Raw genomic sequence first — 14,689 nt, forward strand, 5'->3', positions numbered from 1 at the left:
GCTTCCCTAGGCTGGGAGGGGTGCCCTTCTAGGAGTCATCAAACTGCGCCTTTGAAACCTCAGAGTATCATTTTGACTTTAAAAGGAGTAGAAAAAGAAGGGCTCTCTGAAGTGTGATTGAAGAATTAAAGATAAAGCTCTCGATCCAAAAATATTTCAATGACTGCCTTTTACTGTGCTCTAATTCCACCATTAAAGAGTCATCTGGGGGGGATTTTGAAGGCTTTTCTGTTTTTAAGAAGTCCTTAATAAATGTAAACATCCCCAGGAGACATAATAGGGAGTTTGACACCTCAGAAAGGATTAGATACAACCCGTTGATAGTAAGAGGATGGCTGAAGGGTGGAAAGAAAGCGAGATAAAGGGCCAATTTCCTGGGAGAGGTGGTGGAAGGACAGCCTCTGCCTCTCTCACTGCCCTATGTAAATAGGAGGCATGTGCGTGGCCAGGCGCCCCTCCTGCCTCCACTTCAGACATCACCCAGGATTGTGATGCACTTGCCCGCTGGCCTCGAGCATCCTTCTCAACACAGCTTCCCAGGGTGCCACTAGCGGTCAGCTGGGGCAGGCTGTGGGGATGAAGCTGCCCTGTCCTGTGGACCAGGTCCTGGGCAAGGCTTGGCTACCTGGAATGAGCACTTGAAACAGTCATTTCAAGATGCGGGGCAACAATTGAGATTTTGTGGTGCAAGATCCCATGTTATGATAATGTTAGCAACCCCGTAAGTATGGTTTATAATACAATATCATCTCATTTAATTCTTACACTGCCCCCCAGCCCATGAATACATCACCAATCCCTGGGCGATGTCTGAAGTGGAGGCAGGAGGGGTGCCTGGCCACGCACATGTCTCCTGTTTATACAAGGCAGTGAGAGAGGCAGAGGCTGTTCCTCCACCACTTCTCCCAGGAAATTGGCCCTTTATCTCGCTTTCTTTCCACCCTTCAGCCACTGTCTATCAACACTTTCATGAAAGAGACAAATAAGAAAAGACTCAGCTAGCTCATGGTGGTACCAGGATCTCCATTTGAGTCTTTTAATGCTAAACTCGTATTCTTTCCTGACCACCGCCCCACCCCCCCCGCCCTTCTCCGCCAGATCCTGACCCAGGCACAGTGTTGCATATCTAATGTGGGTAATAGTGGAAGAATAGCACATATATAAATAGGTAAACCTTCCCAGTATGGCTCCCACCCCATCACCCATCACTGACACAACCTGGCTAACTAACCTCACTGCCTGTAATTCCCATGTTCCAGAATCCCACGGATATCAAAAACCAAAAACTTAAAAAATTCATAGATAACTTTTTGTTTTAAAAATGTAAACCATTCCAAAGTACACAGAGTAAAGGTAAGTCTTCCTTCGCCCATCCTTACCACTCCAAACCACTTTCTAGGCTAATCATTGTTAACAGCTTGCTAGACATCCTTCCAGACAGTTTTCTATGCATTTATATGCATGTAAATGTAAATATTTGGGCTAGGCGTGGTGGCTCACGCCTGTAATCCCAGCACTTTGGGAGGCCGAGGAGGTTGGATCACCTGAGGTCAGGAGTTCAAGACCAGCCTGGCCAACATAGTGAAACCTCATCTCTACTAAAAATACAAAAATTAGCTGGGTGTGGTGGTGCATGCCTGTAGTCCCCCCTACTTAGAAGGCTGAGGCAGGAGAATTGCTTGAACCTGGGAGGTGGAGGTTGCAGTGAGCTGAGATTGCTTCACTGTACTCCAGCCTGGGCAACAGAGTGAGATTCCATCTAAAAATATATATATATAAAATATATTTATATTTATACTTATCATATATTAAATATTAATTATATATTAAATACATATTTATTATATATTATATATAAATGCATATTTATATATTTAATATACATATTTAAATATGCAGGTTTTACAATGTATCCCAACAGGACTTTCCTATACACATTGGTCTGCCACTTTGTCACTTTACGCTGTCTTGGGGACATTTACATTTAAGTGTATATAAATTTGCATCATTCTTTTAAACTACTTCCCCAGTCTTCAATAGTATGTACATAGTCTTCTTTCTACCAAAGGACATTTATGTTATTAGCAGTGTTTCAGTTTTACAAACAATGCTGCAGTGAACAGTATTGTAATTGCAATCTCTTGCGCATGAGCCAGTATTTCTCTAGGATAAATAAACTAGAAGAGAAATTGCTGGGTTAAAGAGTGTATGTATCAGTTCTAGTAGCTGGGAAATTAAAAAAGAGAAAAAAAGAGTATATGTAGTTTACATTTTGATAGATGCTGCCAAGACCACCCCCAAAGCTGGTACCATTACATTTCTACCAACAGGGTCTAAAAGTACCTCTTCCCCCCCACACGGGATATTATTAATCTTGAAAATCTTTACCATTGAATAGGTGAACACTGATATCTTATTGTTTTAATTTGCATGTCACTGATTATTAGTGAGATAGAACAATAGGCATTGCTTAAGTTTCTCATCTCACTTAACCTTTCAGCAAGAGGTTGACACCCTCCCTAAAATGTCCACCTTTTCTTGGCTTCTGTGAGCCCCACACCACTCTTGGCTTTGTTTCTATCCATACCTCTGGCCTCTCTCAAGCTGTCTCCAGTCCTGACTCCTCCTTCCCTGGCTTTAAATATTGATGTTGCACAACACTTGGTCTTAGCTACTTCCTCCCTCTCCACCAAACACCCAGGCCTCTCCATCTACATTCTCTCCTCTGACAACCTCATTCAGGCCCATTGAAACTTTTATTTATTTTTTATTTTTGAGATGGAGTTTTGCTCTTGTTGCCCACGCTGGAGTGCAATGGTGCGATCTCGGCTCACCGCAACCTCTGCCTCCCGGGTTCAAGTGATTCTCCCGGCTCAGCCTCCAGGGTAGCTGGGATTACAAGCATGCCCCGAGTTAATTTTGTATTTTTAGTAGAGATGGGGTTTCTCCATGTTGGTCAGGCTGGTCTCAAACTCCCAACCTCAGGTGATCTTCCCACCTTGGCCTCCGAAAGTGCTGAGATTACCGGCGTGAGCCACCTCGCCTGGCCCATTGAGGCTTTAAATATTATCTGTACACCAATGACTCCCAAATTTTATCTCTATCCTTGCCTCTCCTCTTGCTGTACACCTGGCCATTCCACATCTCTACTTGGATATCTCAAGAGCATTCCAAAACTGAACTCAGGAGTTTATTCCCCCAAACTACTCCTTTTTTAGGGTTCCCAATTCAGTGATTGTCTCGCCAACCTCTGGTTGCTCAACGAGAATCTTGGGAGTCATCCTGGATTCCCTCCCCATGACTCCAGTATCCAATTCATTCCAAGTCCTATGGGCTCCATGTCCTAAGTGTCTCCAGAGAGTATCCCTTTTTTTCTGTCTCCACTGGTCCCACCTCCCCAGAACTTTTGCAAGGCCATCCTAACTGGTTTCCCTGAATCCATGCTTGCCTTTAGCCAGCATGTTCTCTACAATACAGCCAAAATGATTTTCAGAAAGCAAATCTGATTATGTCACTCCCCTGTACGAAGATACAGCCACAAACTTGTTAAACACAAAATTATTTACCAAAAGAAAGAAAGGATGAAAAAACTTAAATGTTCACAAATATCAGATTGGGCCAGGCGTGGTGGCTCATGCCTATAATCTCAGCACTTTGGGAGGCCAAGGTGGGAGGATCACTTGAGTCCAGGAGTTCAAGGCTGCAGTGAGCTAGGATCATGCCACTGTGTTCCAGCCTGGGCAACAGAGTGAGACTCAGTCTCCAAACAAACAAACAAACAAAAATATTTAATAAAGTAAAAGATACAGATCGGTTAGACACACTTAGTATATCCATTTGACGAAACAGTATGCAGTTATAAAAAACAAGTGTAGTTCTGGCAGACTTTAAGAATCAGAAAAATGCTATTATTTAAAAATCTAGAGCAGTGATGTCCAATAGAAATATAACATAAACCTCATACATAATTTAAAATCCTTTAGTAGTCATGTTTTAAAAATTAAAAAAAGTTAAATTAATTTTCATAATGTTTCAATATTTCAAAAATTTAGCATTTCAACATGCAATCAATATAAAAATTGTTATTGGGGTGTTTTACATTCTTCTTTCACACTAAGTCTTCAAACTTGAGTATGCTTTTTTGGGGGGCGGGGTTTGCTGTTTTTTGTTTTTTGGTTTTTTTTTTTTTGATATAGAGTTTCACTCTTGCTGCCCAGGCTGGAGTGCAATGGTGCAATCTAGGCTCACTGCAACCTCCACCTCCAGAGTTCAAGTGATTATCTCGCCTCAGCCTCCCGACTAGCTGGGATTACAGGCACCCACCACCATGCCCAGCTAATTTTAGCAGAGACAGGGTTTCACCATGTTGGCTAGGCTGGTCTCAAATTCCTGACCTCAGGTGATCTGCTCCCCCTCAGCCTCCCACAGTGCTGGGATTACAGGCGTGAGCCACCGTGCCTGGCTCGTATTTTTTTTTTTTTTTTAAGAGTTTTGCATTTATTTTCATGTGTAAGAAGACAGCCATAACTACCACGTGAACATGATTGTGTGGATACACAGCTCAGCACAAGGCTAAAGTCAGAAGTGAGTGAAAACAAAATAGCATGTTGATTTAAGTGACAGAACAGGAGACCTTTGGTTATGATAAAAAATTGTGCAGGTGGTCTGTGAATGCAGAAGTTCGGGGCTCACTGCTCCAGGCTTAGGGCGAGACTCTGTGCTCTGGGCAGAAGCCCCTGGGGTTCTACAGAGAAGCTTACCCAGTGCATGGCCCCTGTGACATTCTCCCAGGAGCCTGTGGTACAGCGAGACCCCAGGGAGGAAAGCACATTCTGTTTAACTTGTCCATGCCCTACAAAATGTCTTAGAAGTGATGAAGCAACGACGATGATTCTCTTTCAAAGGGAAGAAGAATCTTCTAGATGTGGCATTGAGGAGGCAGTGGTTACAAGACAGGCTGGCCTACAGGGCACAAGTGGGACTTGGGGGTCATAACTAGGGGACTGAAGGGACATCTCTCCTGGAACTGTCCTGGAGAAGTGCTTGTGTGTGTTTGGGGTGGGGTGGTGCATAGATCCTCTCAAGGCTGCAGGAGGCACACTCGGCCCTGTGTCCAGCATGCAACAAGCTCTCACCCTATGCCTGCTGACTCACTACAGCACCTGGGAGGAAGTGCCAGAAGGCAGATCGGGGGCTGCTGATATCCCGGGGTATCTATGGGCCACCTTCTCCTCCTGGGCCTGGGCCCCAGCCTCACTTTAGCACCACACATTCCAGAATGGGGAAGTCCATGGCTGTGTCCCCAATGGGTCCCATTCTTGTATGTGTGCGAACCAAGGGGAGGTGTTTGCTATTACACTCTCTCCCCTAAATCCAAAGAATGTTGATTCCCATCATTTCAACCTCAGCATTTTCTTTTCTTTTCTTTCTTTTTTTTCTTTTTCTTTTCTTTCTTTCTTTCTTTTTTTATTATTTTGAGATGGAGTTTCACTCTTATTGCCCAGGCTGGAGTGCAGTGGCACGATCTCGACTCACTGCAACCTCTGCTTCCTGGGTTCAAGCCATTCTCCTGCCTCAGCCTCCCTAGTAGCTGGGATTACAGGCACCAGCCATGATGACTGCTGATTTTTTGTATTTTTAGTAGAGACGAAGTTTCACCATGTTGGCCAGGTTGGTCTCAAACTGCTGACCTCAGGTGATCCACCTGCCTTGGCTGGGATTATAGGCATTAGCCACTGTGGCCAGCCAACCTCAACATTTTCAAAAACATTTTTTTTTTTTTTTTTTGAGATGGAGTCTCACTCTGTCACCCAGGCTGGAGTGCAGTTATGTAAGCTCAGCTCACTGCAACCTCTGCCTCCTGCGTTCAAGCGATTCTCCTTCCTCAGCCTCCCAAGTAGCTGGGACTACAAGCATGTGCCATCACGTCCGGCTAATTTTTGTATTTTTAGTAGAAATGGGATTTTGCCGTGTTGGCCAGGCTGGTTTTGAACTCCTGACCTCAAGTGATCCGCCCACCTCAGCCTCCCAAAGTGTTGGGATTACAGGCGTGAGCCACTGCGTTCAGGCTAAAAAGCACTTTTTAAGGGACTTTGGAGTTTTTACTCAAACAGCTCAACCCTGCAAAGCCATGCTGGTCTCAGCACCCCGACCAGACAGCTACAGTCAGTGCTAGGGGTCCAAGTGTCCCCCGCAGACTCCCCCCAGCTTTTCGCTGGAAATGGGGCAGGACCAGCAAGGAATTCTGGGGGTGACACTCATGGTCCAGGAAGCTTCTGGCGCCCAGAGGGTAGAGGAGGAGTGGAAGGTCTGACGGCGCTCAGCCCCGCTGTGTCCTAGACAGGCTGCGCCGACTTGCAGGCTGGTCCCCGTGGAGGCTCAGAAGGAAAGTGTGCAAGAGCAAGTCAGGAAGGGAAACCGAGTCAGGGAAGGGCCCCAGACAGGGCTAGTGGTCCAGTGGTCCGCTCACTGCCTGACACTGGCGGGCACTCTCAGCAGCACCCCGCAGCACTCTGCTTCAGGTGGCACGCCTTGCAGAAGAGACGATTGTTGAGAGGTTAGCAGCCTTGGTCCGTGGGCTCCATAGACAGGAGGATCCTGCAGTCCTCATACCTGTAGCAATTTTCATGGAAATTTCTTCCAGTGCACTCGATTTTGAAGACATATTTCCCATCCCGAGGAATGATAAGATTCTCACAGATGCTGCAGATGGGGGCAAATTTCCTGTAGAAGTTGTCCAGGTAGTACACCTTGTTCTGGCTGCCCAGGGCAAAGCTTTTATCCCCGATGCACCAGGCACGGGTCACACACGTGAAGCAGGAGGGGTGGAAGGCCTGGCCCAGGGCCCTGATGATGTGCTCCTGGACCACCTCGCCACACTTGCTGAACTTCTGCAGCGTGTCCTGGCAGCAGGGTTTGCAGAGGGGTCGCGCATCCTTCTGGTAGAAGCTCTGCCCGGCCAGCTGGCGGCGGCAGGTATGGCACGTGAAGTGCTGGGCATGGTACTGCCTCTTCATGGCATCTACAGTCAGTTCTTGGGGGGGACACAGTCTTATGGTAGAAGGCACGGATGTCTGTGGACGCCTCTCTCTCAACAAGCTCTGCTGGGGGAGGCAGCAGCTCTTTTTCCACGGGCCTGAGGGTATCCAGCCCAGGCTGGACCGAAGGTCCCTCCGCTGGGGTCTGTGGTGGGGGTGGGGACGGGGGCAAGTGCAGCTGCTCTAAGTCCGCAATAAGTGAGGCCCCCATTGGAGCAGGAGCCTCCTCTTCAGAAGGCACGTGCCCTGGAGGGGACCGTGAAGCGGGTGGGAGTAGGTCCAGGTGGGGAAGCACGTCCTAACCATCCAGGACAGGAGGAGGGGGTGGACATCCCGGGCCGCCCGCGCCCCAGCGGGTCCGACTCTTCTGTATTTTATACTTACAGCATATCTCAATTCAGACACTAAGTTTTCATCAGAAATACATATCTCTGAAGATTTAGATTTTATAAAGTAAATTTACAGTTGAAAAGCAGATTCACATACCTACATTGTTCCAAAATGCTTAAAAGTTTTCCAGTAACTAAGTCAAACATCAGTTTTTAATTTTAAATATTAAAGATAAATAACATTGTCTAGGGAGAGTGGCTCATGCCTGGAATCTTAGCACTTTGAGAGGCCAAGGTGGGAGGATAACTTGAGGCCAGGGGTTCGAGACCGGCCTGAGCAACACAGCAAGACTCCATCCCTACAGAAAGAAAAAATAAAAATTAGCCAGGCAAGATCGTGTGTGCTTTATAATCCCAGCAACTCAGGAGGCTGAGGTGGGAGGATCACTTAAGCCCAGGAGTTGGAGGCTGCAGTGAGCTATGAATGAACACTGCACTCCAGCCTGGGCAAGAGTGAAACCCTGTCTCAAAATAATAATAAAAATAAATTTAATTCTTCACTGGCAGTAGCTACATTTCTCCTTCTCCTTCTTCTTCTTTTTTATACAGGGTCTCACTCTGTCGCCCAGGTTGGAGTGCAGTGGTGTAATCACAGCTCACTGTGGCCTGGATCTTCTAGGCTCAGATGATTCTGGCATCTCAGCCTCATGGGTGGCTGTGACTAAAGGCACACATCACCATGCTCAGCTAATTTTTTGTATTTTTAGTAAAGACAGCTTTTCACCATGTTGCCCAGGCTGGTTTCAAACTCCCAGACTCAAGGGATCCACTCCCACTCACTTCAGCCTCCCAAAGTGCTAGGATTACAGCAGTGGGCCACTGTAGCCACATTTCAAGTACTCATTTGCCACACATGGCTGGTGGCTACTGTATTTATTGAATGATACATTTCTACAGTAATATTAAGACTGAAAGTTCCCTGATTCATTTATAAACTTTGCAAACATTATTATAAAAGTCCTTCAAAGGATAAAAATATTTCATCCTTACCTTTCTTGGAAATAAATGACAAATAAATATTAGCAAATTAAATCAAGGAATATTTTCAAATAATCATAGCCAAATAGAATACACACACACACACACACACACACACACACACACACACACATATATATTTATTTATTTTTTCAAGATGGAGTCTTGCTCTGTCACCCAGGCTAGAGCGCAGTGGCATGATCTCAGCTCACTGCAACTTCAGCCTCCTGGGTTCAAGCGATTCTCCTGCCTCAGCCTCCCAAGTAGCTGGGATTACAGGCACCCACCACCACACCTGGCTAATTTTTGTATTTTTAGTAGAGACCCGGTTTTGCCATGTTGGCTAGGCTGGTTTTGAACTCCTGACCTCAGGTGATCCTCCCGCCCGTGCCTCCCAAAGTGCTGGGATTCCAGGGGTCAGCCACTTCACCCAGCCAAATAGAATATATTTAAGAAATGAACAAATGATCCTTTCTGAGTTTTCCTATTGGTATAAGATATCCCATTTACAGTCAGCATAAAAAATAAAATACATATAAATAAGCTTAACAAAAATGTGCAAGATATTTATGAAGACATGATAAACTTTGTTAAAGGGCATAAAAGAAGATGAAAAGTGGAGAGGCACAGTCCAAGATCCTGGGAGGAAAGACTAAATATTGGTAAAGATGTGAAGTCTTCTAAAGTTAATCTATAAGTTTAATGTAAGTCAAATCAAAATGCTAAAGAAAACATTCGTTGGTGGGTGGGGGGGACTAGTTAAACTAATCCTAATGTTTATCTAGAAGAATAAACAAATAAAGAATAGCCAAGAAAATAACGAAGGAAGAATAACTTGTGCTACCTGCTATGAAACTGTAGTGATGAAAACATTGTGGTACTGGAGCAAGAAAAGACAGATCCATGGAGCTAGACCCATGAATTTAGGAGAATTTGGTGAATAATGAAGATGGTATTTCAACTTGATGGGGAAAATATTGATTATTTAATAAAAGTTGTCCGTACATCGGATATCCTTTGGAAAAAAAAGCAAAGTTATCTCATACTATACTCCTAAATAAATTCCAGATAGTTTAAGGATTTGGAAATAAAACAAATAAAAACTCAAAAGTTCTAGGACATAGTAGTGGATTACATTTAAAAGAATGTGGGGACCAGGCATGGTGGCTGATGCCTGTAATCCCAGCACTTTAGGAGGCCAAGGCAGGTGGATCATGAGGTCAAGAGATTGAGACCATCCTGGCCAACATGGTGAAACCTCATCTCTACTAAAAATACAAAAACTAGCTGGACGTTGTGGCATGTGCCTATAGTCCCAGCTACTCGGGAGGCTGAGGCAAGAGAATCGCTTGAACCCAGGAGGCGGAGGTTGCAGTGAGCCGAGATTGTGCCACTGCACTCCAGCCTGGCAACATAGTGAGACTCGGTCTCAAAAAAAAAAAAAAAAAAAAAAAAAGAGAATTTGGGGATGGGAGGTCTTTTTGGTAATGCGGTGTTAAACCACAAGTCATAGAGGAAGTGATTGGCAGATTTGATTATTTCAGCACACACTACTGGTTACCAGTAAGAGATGTAAGTAAAAATCTACTGGGACCTTCTGGGAGAGAATTTCCTCTCCGATGAAAATAGCAGATCTGTGAGACGGCGAAAAAATTCCTTGTCCTTATTCTCCTTTGTTTTTAATCCTTGTCCTTCCTAATCAGAGTACGAGGATGTGATATTTAAAGGTGTAGCAGGCATTTTGTCTCACTGAGGGGAGGCACTGTCAACATACACTAAATGGCAAATCTGAAGTACATACAGAGACTGATGTCATCTCTGAACCACCAGACCAATCCTGTGACCACCTACTTCTGAATTTCAGGTTAATTAAACAGCTAATATTGTATGGTTTAAGGCCGTTACTTGGCTTTTTGTTTGCTCAGGCTGGTACAAATACATAAAAATACACTTTGGGAGGCTGAGGTGGGTGGATCACTTGAAGTCAGGAGTTTGAGACCAGCCTGGCCTGCATGATGGAACACTGTCTCTACTAAAAATACGAAAATTAGCTAGGCGTGGTGGCGCACACCTGTAGTCTCAACTACTCGGGAAGCTGAGGCAGGAGAATAGCTTGAACCCGGGAGCCAGAGGTTCCAGTGAGCTGAGATTATGCCACTGCACTCCAGTCTGGGTGACAGAATGAGACCGCATTTCAAAAGAAAACCCACCAAACATATAAAAATGAAAATTTTCTATGGCAAAACATACAATGAACTAAGTGAGAAAAAACAATTTCAACATAGATATCAAGGTTAATAGCCTTGATATATAAAGGACTTTTACCAATCAATAAGAAAAGAAGAATGCTTTTATAAAATAAAATAGGCAAAACACATGAATAGGTAACTAGGTAATTCATAAACTAAATTGGACAAATAAAGATATAAAAGCATGCTTCAACCTCACTGATAATCAAAGACTTACAGATTGAAACCAAAATGAAATCTCATTTTCAGCCATCTTACTAGCAAAGATAAAAAAGAGTGATAATGGTCAATGTTGGAGATGGTGTGGAAAATCAGTTTATCTTACACATATTGGTGAAATGTAAATTGGTGCCATTTTCTGGAGGACTGTTCATTAATATGATTAAATTTTAAAAGATGTATCCTTTTTTTCTCAGCAACTCTTCTTCTAGGAATTTTTTTCTAAAGGAATAATCAGATATGTGGCAAACAATCATACACAATGATGCTTACATCATTATAAGGAGCACAGTATTCCTTATAATAGTGAAAAATTGAAAAAATAATAATTCCTTATAATAGTTAAAAATTGAAAAATTAGAATATGTTTCCAACAAGAAGTGATTGGTTAAATAAATTATGGTCCATTTATTCAATGGAATAGAATTCAATGTAGCCATCCATCAAGAAGGATAGTGCATTCTTTTTGGCTCACTACAGCCTCTGCCTCCTGGGTTCCAGTGATTCTCCTGCCTCAGCCTCCTGGGTAGCTGGGATTACAGGCACATGCCACCATGCCCAGCTAATTTTTGTAGTTTTAGTTGAGACAGGGTTTCACCATGTTGGGCAGGCTGGTCTCGAACTCCTGACCTCAGGTGATCCGCCCACCTGCTGGGATTACAGGCATGAGCCACTGTGCTCGGCCACATGATATATTGATGTGGGAAGATACTCATGATCTAGTGTTAAGAAGGAAAAAGCGGTTTACCAAACACTATCCAACGATGTGTTAGAGTTCTGTCTATATAAATGTATGATTACACATACATAAAAACTTGAAGGATTTTAAAAATTAATAGTGATTATTTTTAGGAAGTGGGATTATGAGGGACTCTATTTCTCTGTATTGGTTAAATATTTTATATATCAGAAAAACAAAGTTGATTCCAGTTTAGAAAATAAAATGTTTCCAGAAGAAAATGCAATAATGTCCAAAGAAACATAACATGTTGCCAAGTTAAAAAATAGAATATAAGTCAGCATTACAGTAGGGTTATTTTCACAGTGAGGTTAATTTGATTAAAAATTATCTGGAAAGTTGTAGACCAAAATATTAACAGTAGTTATCTCTTAGGGGGGATGTGGTGGGAATTTGAATTGTTTTTATTCTTTTGGTCATACTTCAGTGTTTAAGAAGTGTTTTTAAAGATATTTGTATTGCTTCCACAAAAAAAGTTACTCACAGAAAACAAGAAAAAGGGGCCGGGTGCAGTGGCTCAAGCCTGTAATCCCAGCACTTTGGGAGGCCGAGACGGGCGGATCACGAGGTCAGGAGATCAAGACCATCCTGGCTAACACGGTGAAACTCGGTCTCTACTAAAAAATACAAAAAACTAGCCGGGCGAGGTGGCGGACACCTGTAGTCCCGGCTGCTCGGGAGGCTGAGGCAGGAGAATGGCGTAAACCCGGGAGGTGGAGCTTGCAGTGAGCCGAGATCCGGCCACTGCACTCCAGCCTGGGCGACCAAGCGAGACTCCGTCTCAAAAAAAAAAGAAAACAAAAAAAAGGAAGCAAAGAGAAAGATAGCAAGGGAGGGGAGGAGGGAAGAAGGAGGGAGGGAGGGACAGAGGGAGGGAAGAAGGAACGGAGGGAGGGAAGGAAGAAGGACAAATTAATTCTGACTTGGACCAAGCCCTCTTGGAGGTTGGCTAGGCTCCTGAGGCGCCTACAAGATGTATGTTGATTTGATGACATTAAGTACAAACCCGATATTTATTCAACTTTTTGGTCTTTTGTCCTGCCACAAAGGATTTGAGGGAACGCAAAACATGATAAAACAGAACATTACAAACAAAAAAATTTCAGGATCAAGAGAAGATAGCGATGTACTAGAGAGACAAGAATTGGGAGGAAGCAGAGTCGTACACACTTAGGAAAGTTGAGCTGCCAGGTGAGCTCCCCTGAGATTCCACAGTCCTGGGAGTCCCCTGCTCAGCTGGTTGGAGACCTGTAGTATCTGAGATTCTACACAGGGTGAGCCCAGGAAGAGGATTTTCCTTGCATGGAAAAGGGATCTTGAGGTCTAACAGTTAAGTATGCCGGTTGAACGTCTCTCCTAGACATTCTAACCCAGGTCTGAGAGCTGGCCGCAGTCTGGCTGGCCACTTGGGGTGGCTACGCAAAGCCAAGCGCACCTCTTAGTTGGGGCCTTAGAGCCCACTTTCCATGAAGAAAATAAAGAAACAAGGTTACAAAAACGATGGTATATTTTTAATGTTTATATCGAACAAATTAATGCTTTTAACACGGAAAAACATAGTGCAACAAAAACGTTCTGTTCACAAGATAATTACAGGATTTATTAAAAATATTAATTCATGGTGCACTACAGGCGGTGTGCTGCAGAGCCAAGGGCCTGTACCAACCTCCTCCCCTCCCGTCACAGGCCCCTGAGGCTGGGGTGAGCAGGCCGAGGAAATTCAAGTGCAGCTGGCAGCAGCCAAACGTGGGGTGTCGCTGCTTCCAAGGATTCCTGGGGAGTCCATCTTCCAGGGTTTGGCACCCGGTCCTTCTGAGCCCAATGCCCCTGCCCTACAACATACCCTGATATCCTTCGAACAAGGTCCCTTCTTCACTAATTCCACTTGACATGGATTTCTACCACGGCAAGCAAAAGAACTTTGCCTGAAAGAACCTGCAGTCATCCCAGATTCTTTTTTTTTTTTGGAGACAAGTCTTGCTCTGTCACCCAGGCTGCAGTGCAGTGGCGCGATTTCTGCTCACTGCAACCTCTGCCTCCTGAGTTCAAGCGATTCTCCTGCCTCAGTCTCCTGAGTAGCTGGGATTACAGGTGTGTGCCACCACGCCTGGCTAAGTTTTGTATTTTTAGTAGAAATGGGGTTTCTACTAAAATGTTAGCTAGGCTAGTCCTGAACTCCTGACCTCAGGTGATCTGCCCGCCTTGGCCTCCCAAAGTGCTGGGATTACAGGCATGAGCCACCGCGCCTGGCCCCAGATTCTTATTTTTCAGGGGAGGTGTGTTTTTCCCCTTGTGACCAATTTCACTCCCAGGGAGAAAGACAATTTTCAGCTTCCGTCGTCCTAGACTGCAGTGAGTTCATGCATATTCTCCCAAGGTGGAGGAGGATTGTTTAAAAGATGCTGAGTGGCAGGGAGAAGAAAGTCACCTAAACATCCCTCTGCCACGGAAGGAGAGGTTTGGCTGAGCCTCAAGGACGTAGGTTCAGACAAGGGCAGTCCTGGCTGCCTTACTGCGAGATGGAGTCATCTTCCTGGAGCTGGAGAATGTCACGGAGCTTTGGGGTCCTCCTTCATCCTTCAAAGTGTCTCCTAGAGTGGGTTTGTCTTAAAACTAGCTTCAGAGGTGAGCGAAAGAAGGTGAGATGAGGAATTTGTCCCCTAAGCAGTTTCTTGGCTGACTCTGCTTCCTGGAAAACTGAAACAGTAGTACCTGGTTATGCTTATGATCTCATTTCTCTGTGGTTCCTAAGGTGCCTAGAGTGAGACTTAAATAAAGTAGAATCCCAGCCGGAAGCAGTGTCTCACACCTGTAATCCCAGCACTTTGGGAGGTGGAGGCGGTTGGATCATGAGGTCAGGAGATCCAGACCATCCTGGCCAACGTGGTGAAACCCTGTCTCTACTAAAAATACAAAAATTAGCTGGGTGTGGTGGTGGGTGCCTGTAATCTCAACTACTCAGGAGGCTGAGGCAGGAGAATCACTTGAAACCAGGGGGCGGAGGTTGCAGTGAGCCGAGATCATGCCACTGCACTCCAGCCTGGAGACACAGCAAGACTCCATCTCAAAAAATAAAAA

Source organism: Chlorocebus sabaeus, chromosome 1 (assembly GCF_047675955.1).
Source record: "Chlorocebus sabaeus isolate Y175 chromosome 1, mChlSab1.0.hap1, whole genome shotgun sequence".
NCBI lineage: Eukaryota > Metazoa > Chordata > Mammalia > Primates > Cercopithecidae > Chlorocebus > Chlorocebus sabaeus.